Genomic DNA, 16,630 nt, shown 5'->3' with positions numbered 1-16,630 from the left:
TGGGCTGAGCTTGTGTTGTGTAGCTCCTATGCCAAGAGGCCACCAATTTTCAGCACATGAGACAGCACATCGTCCTCTGGGGAAGGAACCAGTTTATAATTCTGGCAATCAGTGTTCAACACATTTGTGTCATCCAGACAACATAATTACAAAGAGTTGTCAAGATCTTTCCCTAAGGTATTCTTTGATAAATTGGAATCTTACAAAGGGGAAAAAAGTCATTGTATTTAGATTTTGGAATTATATGAGTTTACTTGAAAGCAAGCAGTAACTTCTAGTCTAAGGAAGAGAGAGATGAATATGTTTTAATAAGATCTTTAAAGGTTTTTATTTTTTGAACAAACAACTAGAGCTTACTGTACTTCCTGGGCGCCTACAGAGAAACAGTTTTGTTCCATCCTACCTTCTCTGTCACAAGACTCTGCATCACTATAAGCCCAGAAACAATGAAGCAAGGTAACTATGAATCAAAACCTCTTAGTCTGTGATCCAAAATAAATATTTCCTCCTTTATGTTTAATTTCTCTGATGTTGTGCCACAAAAGTGGAAAGTTAATATAGAAAAATTGATGCCAAAAAGTATGATCTTTTTCATGTTTGGAAAAGTACTGTACATTATTTTTATTAATTATCTTATCTATTTTCTCTGATCCATTTAAAATTATATTATTCAGACATCACACTTGCTATTCCTCTGATTTCTGTAGAAATCTTCTCTATGCTTCATCTCTTTGTCATTTTTTATTTATTTAAAGAGAAAAAAGAGAAAAAAAAAAAAAACCAAAGCAGTAAAAGGGTACAAGTAGTACAGAATTTCAAGAAAAAAATACAGTAAGAAATCACTAGTTAATAGATTACATATTGTCATCTTAGAAACAGTTGTCCAAATTACAAAATTAAAGCATACAAACTGGACATTCATACAGTGAGATTGCAGACAGTTCTGTTCAATGATCCAACAAAACTCAGTAATATGGTTTTTTATCCTACACATTTAAATATACATGCAGTTATATCCTTTAGGCCACTTTCTTTTCCTCTCTTTTTTACAATAACAATTACACTTTTTGGGTTTTATTACTCCCATAGTAAAAGTATGGTCTTTTAAAGAAGGAACCCAACAATTCAGAAACTTTGGGAATTTGTTTGTGGAAAGAATTTGAAAAAGTTTGAAAAGCCAAATTATAGAAAGTTTATTATAATGTTGTAAGCAGAGCCTAATGGGAGATTCTTGTGAGAGCTCAAAAGACTACAGTATTCATAAGGAATGTGAACAGTAAAGGCCAGGCTTGTGCAGGTAAAAATTGGGTAAAAATAAGGGCTCAATTGATAATTGGACCAGAGGCCTTTTGTGTTACATTCTCAGAAGGAACTCATCTATATTTTGTTCTTACCCTGAACCTATGGAAAACTGACTTTAAAAGTGATTAATTGATCTGCCAGTGGAAATTTCAAAGCAGAACAGCATTCAGGCACTGTTATTCGAGTTGGGATCAAAAAGGTAAACCGATACTTTGAAAAATTTTCAGTGTGGTCAGAAAAGAGACACTTGTAAACTTAAGGCCAAGGAGGTTGTTAACTGCTAAAGAGACTGGCTCCATTGAAAAGAATCCAAATATTTTACACCAGCATTTTAAGAAAGAAGCATTTTAGGCATCTCAGGAATTAGCCAGACCTCAACTATTTAAGACTCAAAAGTATGAAAATCTATATCTTACATTTCAGAAGACAGCCCCTGGGGGCCCACTGGGAGACTTGATTCCAAAGGCCTGCCAAGTAATTTGCTTCTGCAGGAATATTTTATTGATGCTTAGGCATCCAAGCACACAGAGTCCTCTAAAGCCATGGTCAATGAGGGACTGATTACTTGTCACACTGATGGCAGACCCTGGCATTATCCATATGATGTTGGTTTTATGACCGGCAGAATACAAAAGTTGTGTGATCATGGAGGCTTCCACTGAAATTTCAAAGGAGGCCTGGAATGCCAAACAGCTTTTTGGTGCTTTTTTTTAGGGGGGGGGGCAGATTTAGGGTCCCTGAATTCAGTCCTTGAGAGGGCAATATATTAAGCTGTGAGAGGGAAATTGGAGCTGCAGTGGATACTCCAAGAAGCTGCAAATGCTAGGAACATCCAGAGTCTGATGAATAAAGCTATGGGCAGCAAGAAGAGCCAGTTTAGAAGACAGGCCATGGGATTGTGTCCCCCGGAAGACTTTTGAGCTCACATCTCAGTGACGTGTACCCCAGATGCTAGAAATGGAGCAATAGGATTTAATGTTTGCCCTTCTAGGTTTTAGTCTTTCATATCTGATCCTTCCTTGGTTTTCTTCTATTATTGCCTTGGAAATGTTTATTCTGTGACAGTTTAACTTGGAAATATGTACCTTTTTTAAAAAACAGGGCTCACTGTTTGTTTGCCTTGAGTCTAAGAGGAAACATTGTACTTGAACTTCTGAGTAATGCTAGAACTGTTGAGATTATGGGAATTCTTGGAGCTAGATTGAACACATGTGGCATTGTGAGATAGACATGAGCCTTTAGAAGCCAGAAAAGGAATGTGACAAGTGGATGGGAAATGTCCCTCAAATTCCATGTGTTGGTTTGGTTATGAACTCAGCAGTGTTCAGAGTTGGAAAAATTAGAAGCTGGTTGAATCACAAGGGCTCTAAATTCATCAATGAAAGAATTTATTGATGAATTACTAGTCTAAGGGACTCTTGGAAGATGGTGGAAACTCTAGGAGATGGGTCATAGTTGGAAGAAGTAAGTCACTGGTACAAATTGTTGGGTTGCTTCCACATCTCTCTTTCTGCTTACTGGCATGGAGGTGGCTTTGCACCAGTACATGCTCCTTGTGTAGTGTTCTACTTCATCTCAGGCCTAGAAACAATGAAAACAAGTCACCATGGATGAAAAACCTGTGAAACCATGAGCCAAAGTAAATCTTTAAGTTTTAGGGAACATCTTTGAAAGTATCATAAGAAAGTGCAGAAGAAGATGCAGTTCAGGAAGGACATTGACCTTACGAGAGAGAAATGTGTAAATTTGAAAAAAGCAGGGAGGATTTTAAAAGTCAACCTGAATAAAGATCTCACTATAGAAAACAAGAGTTAGAAAACTATACCCTGAAAATGAAATGTGACCTAAACTTGTTTTTGCAAATGTAGTTTTACTGAGTAACACTTCTTTATTTACCTATTGTCTACTATCACTTTCACTTTCACATGTGTCAGTTAATCACCATCTTGATTGGATAAAGAGACTCCTGGAAAGGGAATGGGATTGTGGAGGTATTGCAGTCCTCAGTGGATTCATTCACTGATGTTCAGATTGAATATCCTGTTAGGGGTCTGGGCCTAGTTGGGGGCGGTGGGTCACTGGTGGTATGCCTTGGTATCATGTGTCACTGCCTAGTGTTCCTTGCCTGTGCTCTGCTTCCTAATCACCATGAGGTATGCAGCTTTGCTTTAAGGTTTTCCACTGTGATATCCTGCTTTGAAACCAGTCAAACATGGACTGAACCAGGAGTCAAATTAAACCTGTCTTCCCTTAAAGTGTGGGTTTCAGGTGTTTATACCTAGTGATGGGAAAACTGACTAATATACTACGTTGGCAGAATTTAGTTATGACAAAAGTCATATGGTTTTCCCAGCCAAAAATAGTTACTATTACATCTTTGCAAACAAGTTTTCTAATCCCTGGCATAAAAATCACATTAATAACTGCTTTGTGGTGACGTGATAAAACACAAGATATTACTATAAGACAAGACAAAATAACAAAGAAGATAGGATTGGTGAGTAGAGCTATTTTGAAGGTCCTTACATTGCTTGACAGGGTGCTAGAGACACTGCCAGGTATGTGCATTGAAAACATTATAGGGGTATGATTACTTTTGTAGTAGAGAACAGGAGTCTTGGACATCATATTGAAGGCTTAAATTACTTTCAAATGATACTTAGGGAGATAATGCCATGACTTGTTCCTTTCTCACACCCCTGGCATCCTTCAGTGCTCACTTAAATGAAGCCAGTACGTGAAGCCAGTGGACTAGAATCCATTTTTGTCTGCAAATGGCATGACTGTGTTTCAGTCAATCTCACATTATTCTAAAAGATAAAACTTATGTGGGGGAAGAGTTGCCCTTACAAATAAAATCAGTTGCTGCTGGTGCACGTAAAAAATTCCAGAGTGATGATTCTTTTCTATAGTGCAAAACTTTTAGGTAAAAAATCATATACACTCTTCATATTTGTAAATTTTTTCACTTGAAAAGAATATATCTTTTGTTTAAATGTAAATAAGCTTCCATATATAACTAAGAGAAACTCTGTGCCTGCATTGGTCAACTCTCTTGTAGCTGAGGAAAAAAAAAAAACAACAGCTGGCGCTTAAAGGAAGAGATGTTTATATTTAGTTCACAGTTTGAAGGGTCTCTGTGACCAGGTCAACTGGCTCCACGGCAGAAACATCATATTCAAAACTTTTGGTAGAGCAAAATTGTACTTTATGCATGTTGTGAAGCAGAACGGGGGAAGAACACAAAGAGAAAGGAGTCAGAGACCAGTTGTAGCCTCCAAGATGATGCTTCTATGATTTACTTTCTACTAGACCCCACCTCCTACTAGCTCATTCAGCCATAAACTCATCAGGGGGATAATCACTGATGAAGTTAGTGCTCTCAAAATCCAGTCAACTCACAAGTCTTTTAGTCCAACTAAACTGGCAATCACTATTAATCATCAGAGTGCCTAAGTAATTCAATAGCTCTGTGATGCACAGAAATTTCCTAAGGCAACAATTTTGTGAACCACGATTTGAATTTTGTTAATTCAATAACTTTGTTAAAGTTATTGAAAATTATTACTGTTGCGTTTAAATCATTTTGCATAAACTAGACAAATACTAGTCAAGGAATTCTTCTACTTCTCTACCAGTGATTTTGATATTGTAGAAACGGTCTAATGTCATAGATTAGAATTTAATACAAGGAAAATATTTGAGCAACTTAACATAATTTGGTTTACAGGAATCATAATTTCACTGAGTCATTTTTGAACTTCAGCTCTTGAATTATTTTTAAAACACTATATGCCTCCATAAAATAGTTTATTAACTTTCATACCGCTGGCAATTGAGTCTTTAATTATACAAGATTCACTATTTCTCTCCTCAGAATATTCTATATGGTTTTTATTTTAAGCCAGAGAAATAGCTTTCAGATGCTTATGAGCTTTAAGCATATTTTATTGTTATACTAACCTCTTAGGTTCACCCTTTATAGCACTTTGCAATACACATCTCCCCTGATATGTGAGACTTCTAGAGATAGGATCATGTCTTAATCAACATTTTACCCTGATGACTTGGTAAACAGTGGACACTTACTAAATATTTATTGAATGTATTAGTTGGCAGAATTTTACCAACTCTAACTCTAGAATAAGTTGTGTTTGTCTTTGTGGTCTACACATAGCTCACTATTTCCATGGCTTACAAAAGTAAGCCAGTATCGGTTTCCAGTGCATAGTAGTAGGTGCTCAATAAAATATTTCTGAATCAAATGTACCTTGAGACGTTAGATCCAGTTTAGGTTGTACTTCATACCGACCAAAGGCAGGCTGACGTATCACTTGTGATATTGTCTTCCCTTCCATCACTCTCAGAAGAATAAGGAATCCTTAGGAGTCGAGTATGACCCTAATTCCATTATCAAGCATCTATTTATAAGTCATACAAATATGCAAGTGCTGCACTGAATTCCTACATTTAGTTTCAGGTTATATTTCATTATAGATTAGCCTAGGCCAAACATTAGATAGAACAAAAGAAATCTAATTCAAATCCTGAATGTCTGAATTAATATTGGAGTTTAAAGCACCAGTTTAGACTTTTTTGCCTCAGGTAGTTTAGTTTTCTTTGATTTGAATATGGCCCATTAATTTAAATTAAATAAGCAATTCAAAGCTTTTGAAAAATAAATTAGGTAAATGTAAACATCAAGGACTGTAATCCTCTGGCTATATTTTAAAGATAGTAAATATGTAAGACATCAGAACCAAATATTCCTTTTGATGATGATAATGAGATGTTCCAGATTGAGAGTAAAACTGGGACTTATTTTAAAACCCACAGATACTAAAAACATCCTAGAAATAAATTCTTCTCCTTGTTGCTGTTTGTAGAAGTTGTCCCAGTTCTAGTATAATTTTAGAAGTTACCACCATTGTTGTGCAAGTTTTAAAGAACCAGGTTGTGAGGCTGACTTAGGAATCTTCTTGGAATCCCATACCTGAGCCTTCTTTTCTGCTGATCATTTGTGGCTGCTCCTGACGAAGTTAACTATATTGCTTTCGTCAATCCTCTAGAGTTTATTAGAATTTATATTTTGCTACATAAAACTACTTCAGTGAGTAATTTGGTTCTAATATATAGGGTCTAGTAGACAATAAGAGAAAAATGCACAAGTTTTTCAAGTGGCTGACACTTTGTCTCACGGAACCTATCAGTAATACATCAAAGAGTACTGAACGCAATGTTCTAACACCAACAAGTGTGTTTGTTGTTTATGTCTTTACTCATGGTTTCTTTGTGGTATATGATTCTGTTGCAGGACTTCAGAAATTCTTCTTAGGGTTAAGCTGGCTCTGGAAAATTTACTCTTCAAATAATGCATATTTGAGCTACTTGATGACAATGTACTTTTAAAGGCTTTGCCCTCTGATTCTTTGTGTGGGTATTCGTGCGGTACTGGGAATTGAGTCCACATCCTCCACACTGAGCTGCATGCCCAGTCCTGTTTTCTATTTACTTTGAGACAAGTTCTCACTAAGTTGCTAGGTTGACCAGGCGGGGCTCAACCTTGTAATTCTGCAGCTTCAAATTCCCAGACTACTGGTAGTACATTCATGCACCACCGTGCCTGCTTTAGCTAGTTCTGATTTTTGTAAATCTGTGTTTTTTTCTTCCTGAGCTACAGGAGCTAAAATTTAACACAATAACATGTTCTCAAAGGATTCCCACTTTAAATGCAAAAAATATATATAGGCATGGAAGAGTCTATTTGTATTGTAAACCCCTGGCAATGCTATTATGTAAAATAACAACTATTGCGATATAAAAATATTCTTTGCATAAGATTTTTTTTTTACTTTTTCTTTTGCTTTCAGCAAAATAAACTGTTGAGAAAGGCACTGTATCAAAACGACAAAAAACTATTTCTAAAATTCATGGCCATCATAAATTAAGAGTATAGCTTGGATTTACTAGTACACTATTGACTATAGAGACCTGAAAATTTTAAATAAATCCAGACTAGTGATTGATATGTGCCATATATGTGTATATATATTTGTGAAACATGTGATAAGCTTTGCCACTAAATTAATACACTTGCATTTTAAATACCAACAACATCATAGCACTTCATTGTATTAGTTTCATTGTTAACCAGCAAACACTTGTAAGAAAACCAGGTATATACATCACTCCATCACAAGAACTTCGGACTTGTGGGACAGTGAGAATGAGAGTATTCTAGTGAGTACATGATGGTCATTGGAAAATAAGGAGTTTACATGATAAAATGATAGGGAAATGGATGCAGGGAAACAAAGATGAAGTTTCAGTGCTCTATCAGTTAGAGTCCAAGCAGGAAACAGATGTCATAATCATCTTAAATAATTTGTGAAAGATTTAACACAGAGAAAATTATGGGCAAGATTCAGCAAAACCAGCAGAGAATGGTGGTATATCCAAAGGTTAGTAGTGGGTTATCATTCCTACCCCTTGGCTTGAAGGGAGAAAGAGCAAACGATTATTTGATCCCAAATAGGTAGGTTATATGGGAAGGGGCATGTAAGAAGGATTGTATTCTATAATAGAGAGACATTGGGATCTCACTGTAGGTCAGCAAGGGAATACGTACTCTAATATCAATTTATTTTCCTCTCAACTGACAATGCCTTTCCTTAGCCTGCCTGTGGAGAGAAATGCAGAGTTTTCTACTCTAAGAGTTTCTGAAAAAAAAAATCACTGCATGCCTATATGTCTCTCCACGTGGGTATGATTACATAAGTAGGTTTATTTTTTAAGTAGGCTTATTTTGAAGAAGTAAAATAATTCAGTTCAATTGCAGTAAAGATTATCATAGAGCAATTTAAGGAAAATTATAACTGCATAGCATAATTTGCTTTGTAAATGTGTTGCAGATTTTGTATTTGTAAATAAGGTGTGTTGCACAGTAGAGAATAAAAGATTTAATGTTTGGTGATTTGCTTATTGGTCCTGGCTCTACAACTGACATGCTTTGCTCCGTTCAACAAATTACTTTACTTCTCTGAGCTCATTTATATATGTGAAAATAGACCATAATCCATATCTTGCTTGTTTATAACAAAGGGTGATTTAAGGATCAAATGAAATTGTTCATGAAAAACACTTTATAAGCCAAAATATGTGTTTTAATGTAAGTATCTATTTGCCCAGCACTGCAAAGTGGAGTTTAAAGATAAATGCTAGGCTAGTGGAGAAATAAGCTGACTTCTTGGTATTTTTTTTCGTGATGGATCTATCTCCTTCCACCTAGACAGGACTCTGCCAGCTTCCTACCAGACCTAATTAGGTTTTAAATGAGATTCAGGAAGACATAATAGCTTATTCTGATTGTTCTTTTTATATCATACAGTCTCTAAATATTCATTGTGCTCATATGATTAAGCTGTAAATCGGTAGAAAAATCAGTGGGCTTTTTTGAATTTTATTTTACTTTGTTCCATGTATTTGGATAAAGCATTCGTCTTAACTTTATATCAGTTGTTACTCTCCTCATATTGGCCTTACTCATCTTTCTTTGTCTAAAGAACTCCTAACCATATTTTAAGACCCAAAGTAAATATTCTCACTTTAGGAAAGCGTCTCATTACTCTCATTTCCTTCCAGTAGGCATTTGTGGAGCTTGGAACATATTTCTTCAAAGCAGGTGTCACATCACAGTGTGCTACAATCCTTTGCTTCTATTATCTGCCTTCCACTAGACCTGTAGTGCTAGAAAGACCAGCTGTTCTATCCAGGTATGTATACTGCATCAACCAGCAAGGTACTTGCCCATTTTTGTGGGCTTAGCTAACTGTAATTCAACTTCTGGGCATTATATATAAAAAGAAATGCTAAATCCTAATTTTACACAATTGTCTGTTCTACTTCTTGAATTGGCCAATCAGATTCGAATCACTAATATTTGGAATTGATGCCTGCTATTGACTCAGGGTAGATTTCAGCAGAAGACACACGTGATTTAGAGGAAAAAGTCCTCAAAAGCACACTAAGCTGAAAGCAGATTTTAATTTTAAAAAGTTGCCTGTAAAAAAACTGGAAAAAATTCTCTAAATATTATAAAACTACACTGTGTTGATGGGGGTAGATAAAAATTTTACTAATTTTTCTCCTTTCAGTATGTTTTCTACATGTTAAGTTTTTTTTTTTTTGTTATCTATGAGCATTCACTAGTAGATACACTGCAGTGAGTGTCATTTGTTAACAAAAACACATTTATGGGCAGAGCGATGCAAAGAGAAACATTTTATAATGTAAATGGCAAATGCAGGTATAATGGACATCTCATGAAAACAACTTTGCTATAGTAGAATTTGTTTTTTTTTTTTTTTTTTTAATTTTTATTTAAGGAGAAAAGAAAAGAAAAAAAAACAGTGAAGGGTACAAGTTATACAGATTTACAGAAGAAAAAAAATGCGCAGTAGGAAATCACTTAGAATTTGTGAAATTTGAAGATGAAAGCTGTGTTTTTAAAGACTGATATCTCTCCTTTGCCTCAGTCTGACAGATGTGTGGGCTGCTGGACAGTAGAATGTGTTTCTGAGAATGTTATTTGTAATTATCTGATCTTATGAATTGGGCTAAAGGATGATGAAGCAGATTTTAGACTCTGAAGATGAGTTTTCCTTTTTTGTAACAAATAAAGCCCAAGGCTAAATTGATGTTCAGACTTTAACTAGTGTCTTTTTTTAAACTTCTTTTTAAAATACACCCAGGATCAAAGGAGAACATTATATCAGTTCGCAAGTCCAAATCAGAGGACTGTTGTGCATTTTAAATAGCTTCTTCTTAAAGAAGATAATGTAACTGAGCCAATATTGTAAAAATTTCCTCTCTTTTGTCTCAATTTTAGGAAGTAATAAATCAATGACTCTTAAGTCCCTCTCCTCACTTCCGGTGTTCCAGGCTTGGGAGAGAGGGATCAATAGGAAGCTGGTTCTTCTCTGATGAATGGATGATGCCTACAGATCCAACATTTCCCTGAATTTCTCCCTGGGATGTGGAAAAAAGTACACCATGGGCACAATCCCCTGAAGCAGAATCTAGCATCTCACAAGACGCATTGTCCACCATAAGCAACATATGTGTCCAACCCATGAAAATGTTCCATGCTACAGCCAAGGAGTAGGAATAAAATATGAAAAAAGTGTCTCATTTTAATCTTTCTGTTTTTTATTTGTTAGTTTTGAACACAAGATTTTTGTCTGAACTACATACCCAACTCTTTTGTCATGTTTTAAAAACTTGGTGAGATGGTTTTGCTAAGTCACTCAGTTGCCCAGACTCAGTCCAAAAATTGAAGTCCTTCTGCCTCAGCCTCAAAGATTGCTGAGATTTGAGGTATTAACCACAACTCCTGGCTGATCTATTTTAAAATCAATTATTTCAACCATTATTCTTCTTTGAAAATGCTCAGTTTTGAGTGACATATCAAAAATAAATGAAACAGAAAGGAAATTGTGAAAACTTACTTCAAGACATCATTCTACCTTGTGCATATCTCATTCTGCTTAATTCATAGTCTGGTTTTATTGAAAAAAATCTAATAATGTGGTATTCAATGACACAAATTCATATAATACAGGTACCTGCTATGGCACTCTTTACTTAGGTCACATATATGCAATCTGTTTATTTATTTATTTAGGTGCCAGGGATCAAACTCACGACCTCACGCTTGCCAGGCAGGGGCTTATGCCAATGAGCTAAGTACCCAGCTCTGTATGTGCAATTTGAATTTCTTCAAAGTCCATAACTCATTTTCATAGTCTAATGACAGTCACCATGGCTCAGGACTAGGAATCAGAACAACTAGTCCTCACTTCACCATTTATCTATGTGGCCTTGAGCAAGTTCCTTCAGGCCCCAATTTCCTCATTAATAAAATGTGTATTTCACTGCTTGGCTCACAGGATGAAATGCATAGAAATTATGGTTTTAAAGACCACACTACATATAAAAACTTTGCTAATGTAAAGAAATAGATGTCTATTTATGTGGAATGGTATGGAATAGCACCAGCCACCTAACCAAGAAAAGTGTAAAGACACAAAAAACAAAATCATAAATCTAGAGTGATACTGTTGTACACAACACATAATTGGATCTCATGTTATTAAGTATTCAGCTACTGTATGTCTTTTGATTAAGGCCTTACTAACTCATTTATGCTTAATTATTGATAAGAAAAGGTTTGCTATTGCCATTTTATTAATTTTTTAGTCCAATTTGTCGTTATGTTTTCTCTTTTCCTCTTTGGCAGTCTTAATTTGTGTTTTGTTGGGTTTTTTTGCAGTAAGTGTGATTTTATTCCTTTGTCTCTTTCTGTTTTGTCTCTTCTAAAGATATTTCCTTACAGTTAGAATGAGGCTTACATAAAATATGTTAACAGTTACTACAGTCTATTTTAAGGTGGTAACAATCAACTTCAATCACACATGAAAATACACTTTTACTTCTCTCCTTTTTATACTTCATGTTATTGATATCACAATTTACATCATTTACATTGGATATCCATTAGCAAACTTTTGATTAGTACATGTTTATGGTTCATAATATATACATTCATGACAGGTAACTGGTATATGTATGTGAAATCTATTTATTCTTTTTATATCCACTTTTCTTCCCCCTTCCCATACACCCTTGATGTCTTGGTCTCTTTCCCATTTGCAAAAGACTTATGTGCCTGCTCTTTAGCAAAGTTTTATAGATAAGACTTAACTGGGTATAGTATTATTGGTTGGAAATTTTTCTCTTTCAGCCCTTTAACTATATTATGATACCAAGATGACTGCCATCCATTGGAAAAATAGACGAGTGGGATAACACATGACTAAATAGCATCTACAACAGCAAAGGAAAGAATCGAGTAGCCAATAATTTTACCAAAACGTGCTACCATTAATTATCAGGGAAATTCAAAGCAAAACCACCATGACATGTCACCTTACACTTAATAGAACAGTTATCATTAAAGTAGCAAACGTTGGCAAGGATATGAAAAAATTGGAATCCACATTTGTTACTAGTGGAGATGTAAAATAACAGAACAACTATTTAGAACATGGAGATTTCTCAAAAAATAAAAAAAAATATTGCATGACCCAGCAATTCTACTTCTAAGCATGAGTTGAATGAAACTTATATCAAGGTCTTGAATAGATATTTTATATTTATTATGTAATATAAATATCCATTGAACTATACATTCAAAAATATGATGTATACTCACAATGGAATATTAATCTTAAAAAAATAAGGAAATTTCTCTACATGTGGTAACATAAATAAACCTTGAGGACATTGTGCTAAGTGAAATTATCCAGTCACAGGAGGACAAGTATTTTATGATTCCACATCCATGAGGCACCTAAAATAGTCAGATTCATTAAAGCAGAGAGCACAAGTGATTGGCAAGGCATGGAGAAAGGCAGAAATTGGGAGGCTTGCTCCAGAAGTATAAAGTTGCAGCATGCAAGATGAGTCAGTTATGTGATATGTTGTACAAAAGTATCTATAGCTAACAATACTGTGTTGTGCATAAAATAACTTAAGTAGATTATAGATCTTATGGGCACTTTTCTCACCTTAAATTAAATTAAAACAAAATATAATTGAAATTAATGAAAATGTGAGGAAAATTTTAGAGATGATATAGGAGAGATGTGATCAAGAAATATAATGGGTGTTTAAATTTAAAAATGCGTTACATTGCCATCATTCTCAAAATACTCCTCACTTTCAACACACTTATCCCATCATTCTAGTTACTTTCTGAACCAGTTCTGGAAGTACTCTTTTGTGAGTGTCTTTACAAGTTCTGCTAAAAATACATGAATACTGCTGCCAAGTGCCATCCAAAGAAAAAGCAGGCTCATGAGAACATTACAGTGTGTACTCACACACCTTATTCATCAGATCTGTCACCAGTTGACTTCATCAAAATGATCATGAAAGTAAATATTTTAAATGAATTCAGGTCATCAAGGCAGCCATGATAATGCAACTAAAGACACTCATAAAAAAGACTTCCAGGACTCTTTCAGAAAGTGGCAAGAACAACATGCTCAGAGAAGGCATGAGGAAATATTTTGAGGCAGCTTAAGGGTAATATGTCATTTATTGCAACAAATTTCTAAAATTTTCAAAACTCAAGGTATGCTTTAATTGCATGTTGTACAGGTTCATTATGCATTATAGATTTATTGCATAGGTGGATGTATGAATAAGTTCAAACTCATTGAATTTTATTTGACAAATACATGATTTTCATGTGTCTCAGTTATTCCTAATAAAGCTGTATGCTAATTACATTGAGCTGATCACTACTCAATGTATGCATGAATGAAAACATCACATTGTACCTCATAAATATATGCATGTATTATGTGTCAATTAAAAACAAAAGACATTGGAAATAGAGCTGCAAAAAAACTTCTCATATCATCAGAAAAATTGAAAACTGGAAGACACCTCAGAGATCTAATCTAGCCTTTATTTTACAGATCAAGAAATTGAATTCCTCTTCTTTACAAAAGCAAAATATTCCTCACTTTCAAATCTGTCTCTTGATCAAGATTCATCTTTGAGTCTCCTACTTTAAATCTCACCATTTAGCTACCAGTATCTGTTTTTACAATGTCTAGAAATTTCTCTGCACTCACTCTCTTCCAGGCAGGTAATATTTGATGCTTATTTTTTTACAGTATTCTCTGAGTTTGCTTTCTCTTTCTTCTCAGTTCATCCTTATATTACCAAGGCAATATTCCTAATACCAAACTTCCATCACATTTAATCATGTTTCTTCACTGACAAAATATCTTAATGGCTTCTTGTGTCTAGCAGAGGTGGCCACCTATGGCATATGTTCTGTAGCATCATGTTTATACCATTGAAAGCTCTAAAAGTTTTGCTATAGGATAAAGAACAAATTCCTTAGTCTGATTGTCAGATGTTCCTGATATCTTTCTTCTACTTCCTGCTAGTCCTCTACCTGGCCCCTGTCATCCTGAAATGCTAGAGTCTATACTATTTGTAGAACACAATTCATGCTTCCCTATAATGCATTTGTCTTTCTTTCCATATCAATATCCATTCATCGTTTCTGGCAGCAAATTTTGTTTGGGAGAAGTATTCAACTTCCATTGCATGCAGTCTTGGTGGACCATCAAACAAAATACACAAATTGAAAAACAATTCACAAATTGAGCATGTGACTCTACTAAAGCTAAACTCCTTTTGTCAGGAATGCTTATTCAGAATAAAGGGACATAAGTACTAAAAACACAGTAGTTAGAGCTGATTCATCTAGAAAAGCGATCCCTGAAATCATATGCCCTAGAGTTCTCTGCCCTGTGATCTTTCCAAAGTTTGGTCCTTTGGATTTTCTTTCAATTTTTTATTCAGTCTCATATTTTCCAAGAATTTTTCTCTTTTGTATATTTATCCAGAGAAAGTTGCTTTTACCTACTCTCAGGAGCTCAGCTGAGCTTGGAGACACTGCTGAGCTGTCAGATGATTAAAAGCATCAAGCCCAAAGTGAGACTTAGGCCTTTAATCACCTACTGCAATAGTATACATAAGAGGATAAAACCCAAGACAGCATTGAGTCACCCCATACCTCTTTCCTCCATGAAAGTTTGCACCAGTTAAAGGTCGAATGATTGGTACAGAAGTGAAAGTCATTCTAGCTGCAAGAAAGCCTCTTACAGTTTTATGGACCTTGAGGTAGGGGGATGGTGCTAAGGTAAGTGAATTCAGAATAGGAAAGTAATAGTTACTGATTCAGGGTGGGAAAATTTAGTCTTCAAATTTCACTCTTCCTCTCTCCATAAGAAGGCTTGGCAGAGGCATCTGACAAACACATGGATCCAAGGCCTCAGATAAAGAAAATGAGGGCCTGGGGCTAGGAAAGCAAAAATGAGAAAGACATGACTGGCCAGGGGTTGTTAGTTCCTCATCCCATACCAAAGGCTTTAGTTCAATACCTGTATACAACTCTGGTGTGGGAAGGGCAGCTTGTCTGTAAAATGGCTTTGCAGGTAAAGTTTTTGTGATTGCCTATGCTCAGGTTGGAAAAATCATAAAAGGTCATAATCTGGAGGAAGATTCTTCACTCATAAACATGTAATATAGTTTCACACCTTGCTTTTACTCATATTATTCTCTCATCTTCACTCGTTTTCCTATGAAAGTTTACTCTGATCTAGAATAATTTTCATTAAACCTTGTACGTCAGTCCAGTCAATATTTAATTGTTTCTACCTCTGAAACCTTATCCTATTTATTTTGAATATTTGCCTTGAGAAAATACAGAGAGGCACTATCTGAATGACAGTTGTTCATTATTAGCTATTTTTGGACTCTTACTTCCAATGCCAATAACTTTAGGGAAAAAATCAATTACAATTTAAACACATCTGCAATTTCTCACAAAATTACGCATGTAGTAAGGGGTAACACAGGTCTGGGAGAGCAACCTGTAGGATATGAGTTGAGAGGCACATGTCCTAAAATCTCCCTTGAATCATTCTTGAAATGACTATCATTTTAAGAATGCTTAAAAAAATACACTGCACCAATGACTGATTTTCCCATGATCCATTGGCACTGTTAAGGACAGCCTTATTTTAATGTGAACAAAGGTATGAAGTAGAATAACAATTATTGAATGACCACTATGTACCAGAAACCATGCAGACATTTTCCAATACTTATTGATTCCTTATAGTAATCTTGAAGGAGTCATCTTCATTTTAAAGAAGAGGGCACTGGGGCAAAGAAAATGAATTGATTTTCAAGTGATCCCACAGACTTTAACCAACACAGCTGGTATTAAACCAAAGTCTGTTTGAAGACTGAGTCTAATATGTCATCCAATAAAAGTTTCAAGTATGAGACAGTAAGAATACCAGGAGGAGATGCCAAGGTGTGATAGAAATGGATGACTGCCCAAGGGCATCTTGTAAAAAAATTTCTTTTACAAGATTATTTGTTGAAAGAAATTAAATAAAGCTAAACAAGTGGAAAACATCTTGGGTTCATTGACTGGAAACCTTAATTTTATTAATATGAGGATAGCCCCCAAATTCATCTTCATATTCACTACAGTTCCACATGAGTTTTTCTCTTTATTTTGCAGAGTTTGACAAGTAATACTAAAATTAGTATGGAAAGTCAAGACACCGAGAATAGGAATAATAATCTTGAAAAACTTACTGAAAATATATAATAGTCTAGAAAAGATAATACTGATGTAAAGGCAGACACGTACATTGATAGAATAGAA

Source organism: Cavia porcellus, unplaced genomic scaffold (assembly GCF_034190915.1).
Source record: "Cavia porcellus strain 051 isolate PalLab524CR breed Dunkin Hartley unplaced genomic scaffold, mCavPor4.1 scaffold_3, whole genome shotgun sequence".
Classification (NCBI taxonomy): Eukaryota; Metazoa; Chordata; class Mammalia; order Rodentia; family Caviidae; genus Cavia; species Cavia porcellus.
This window is presented reverse-complemented; position numbering follows the sequence as displayed.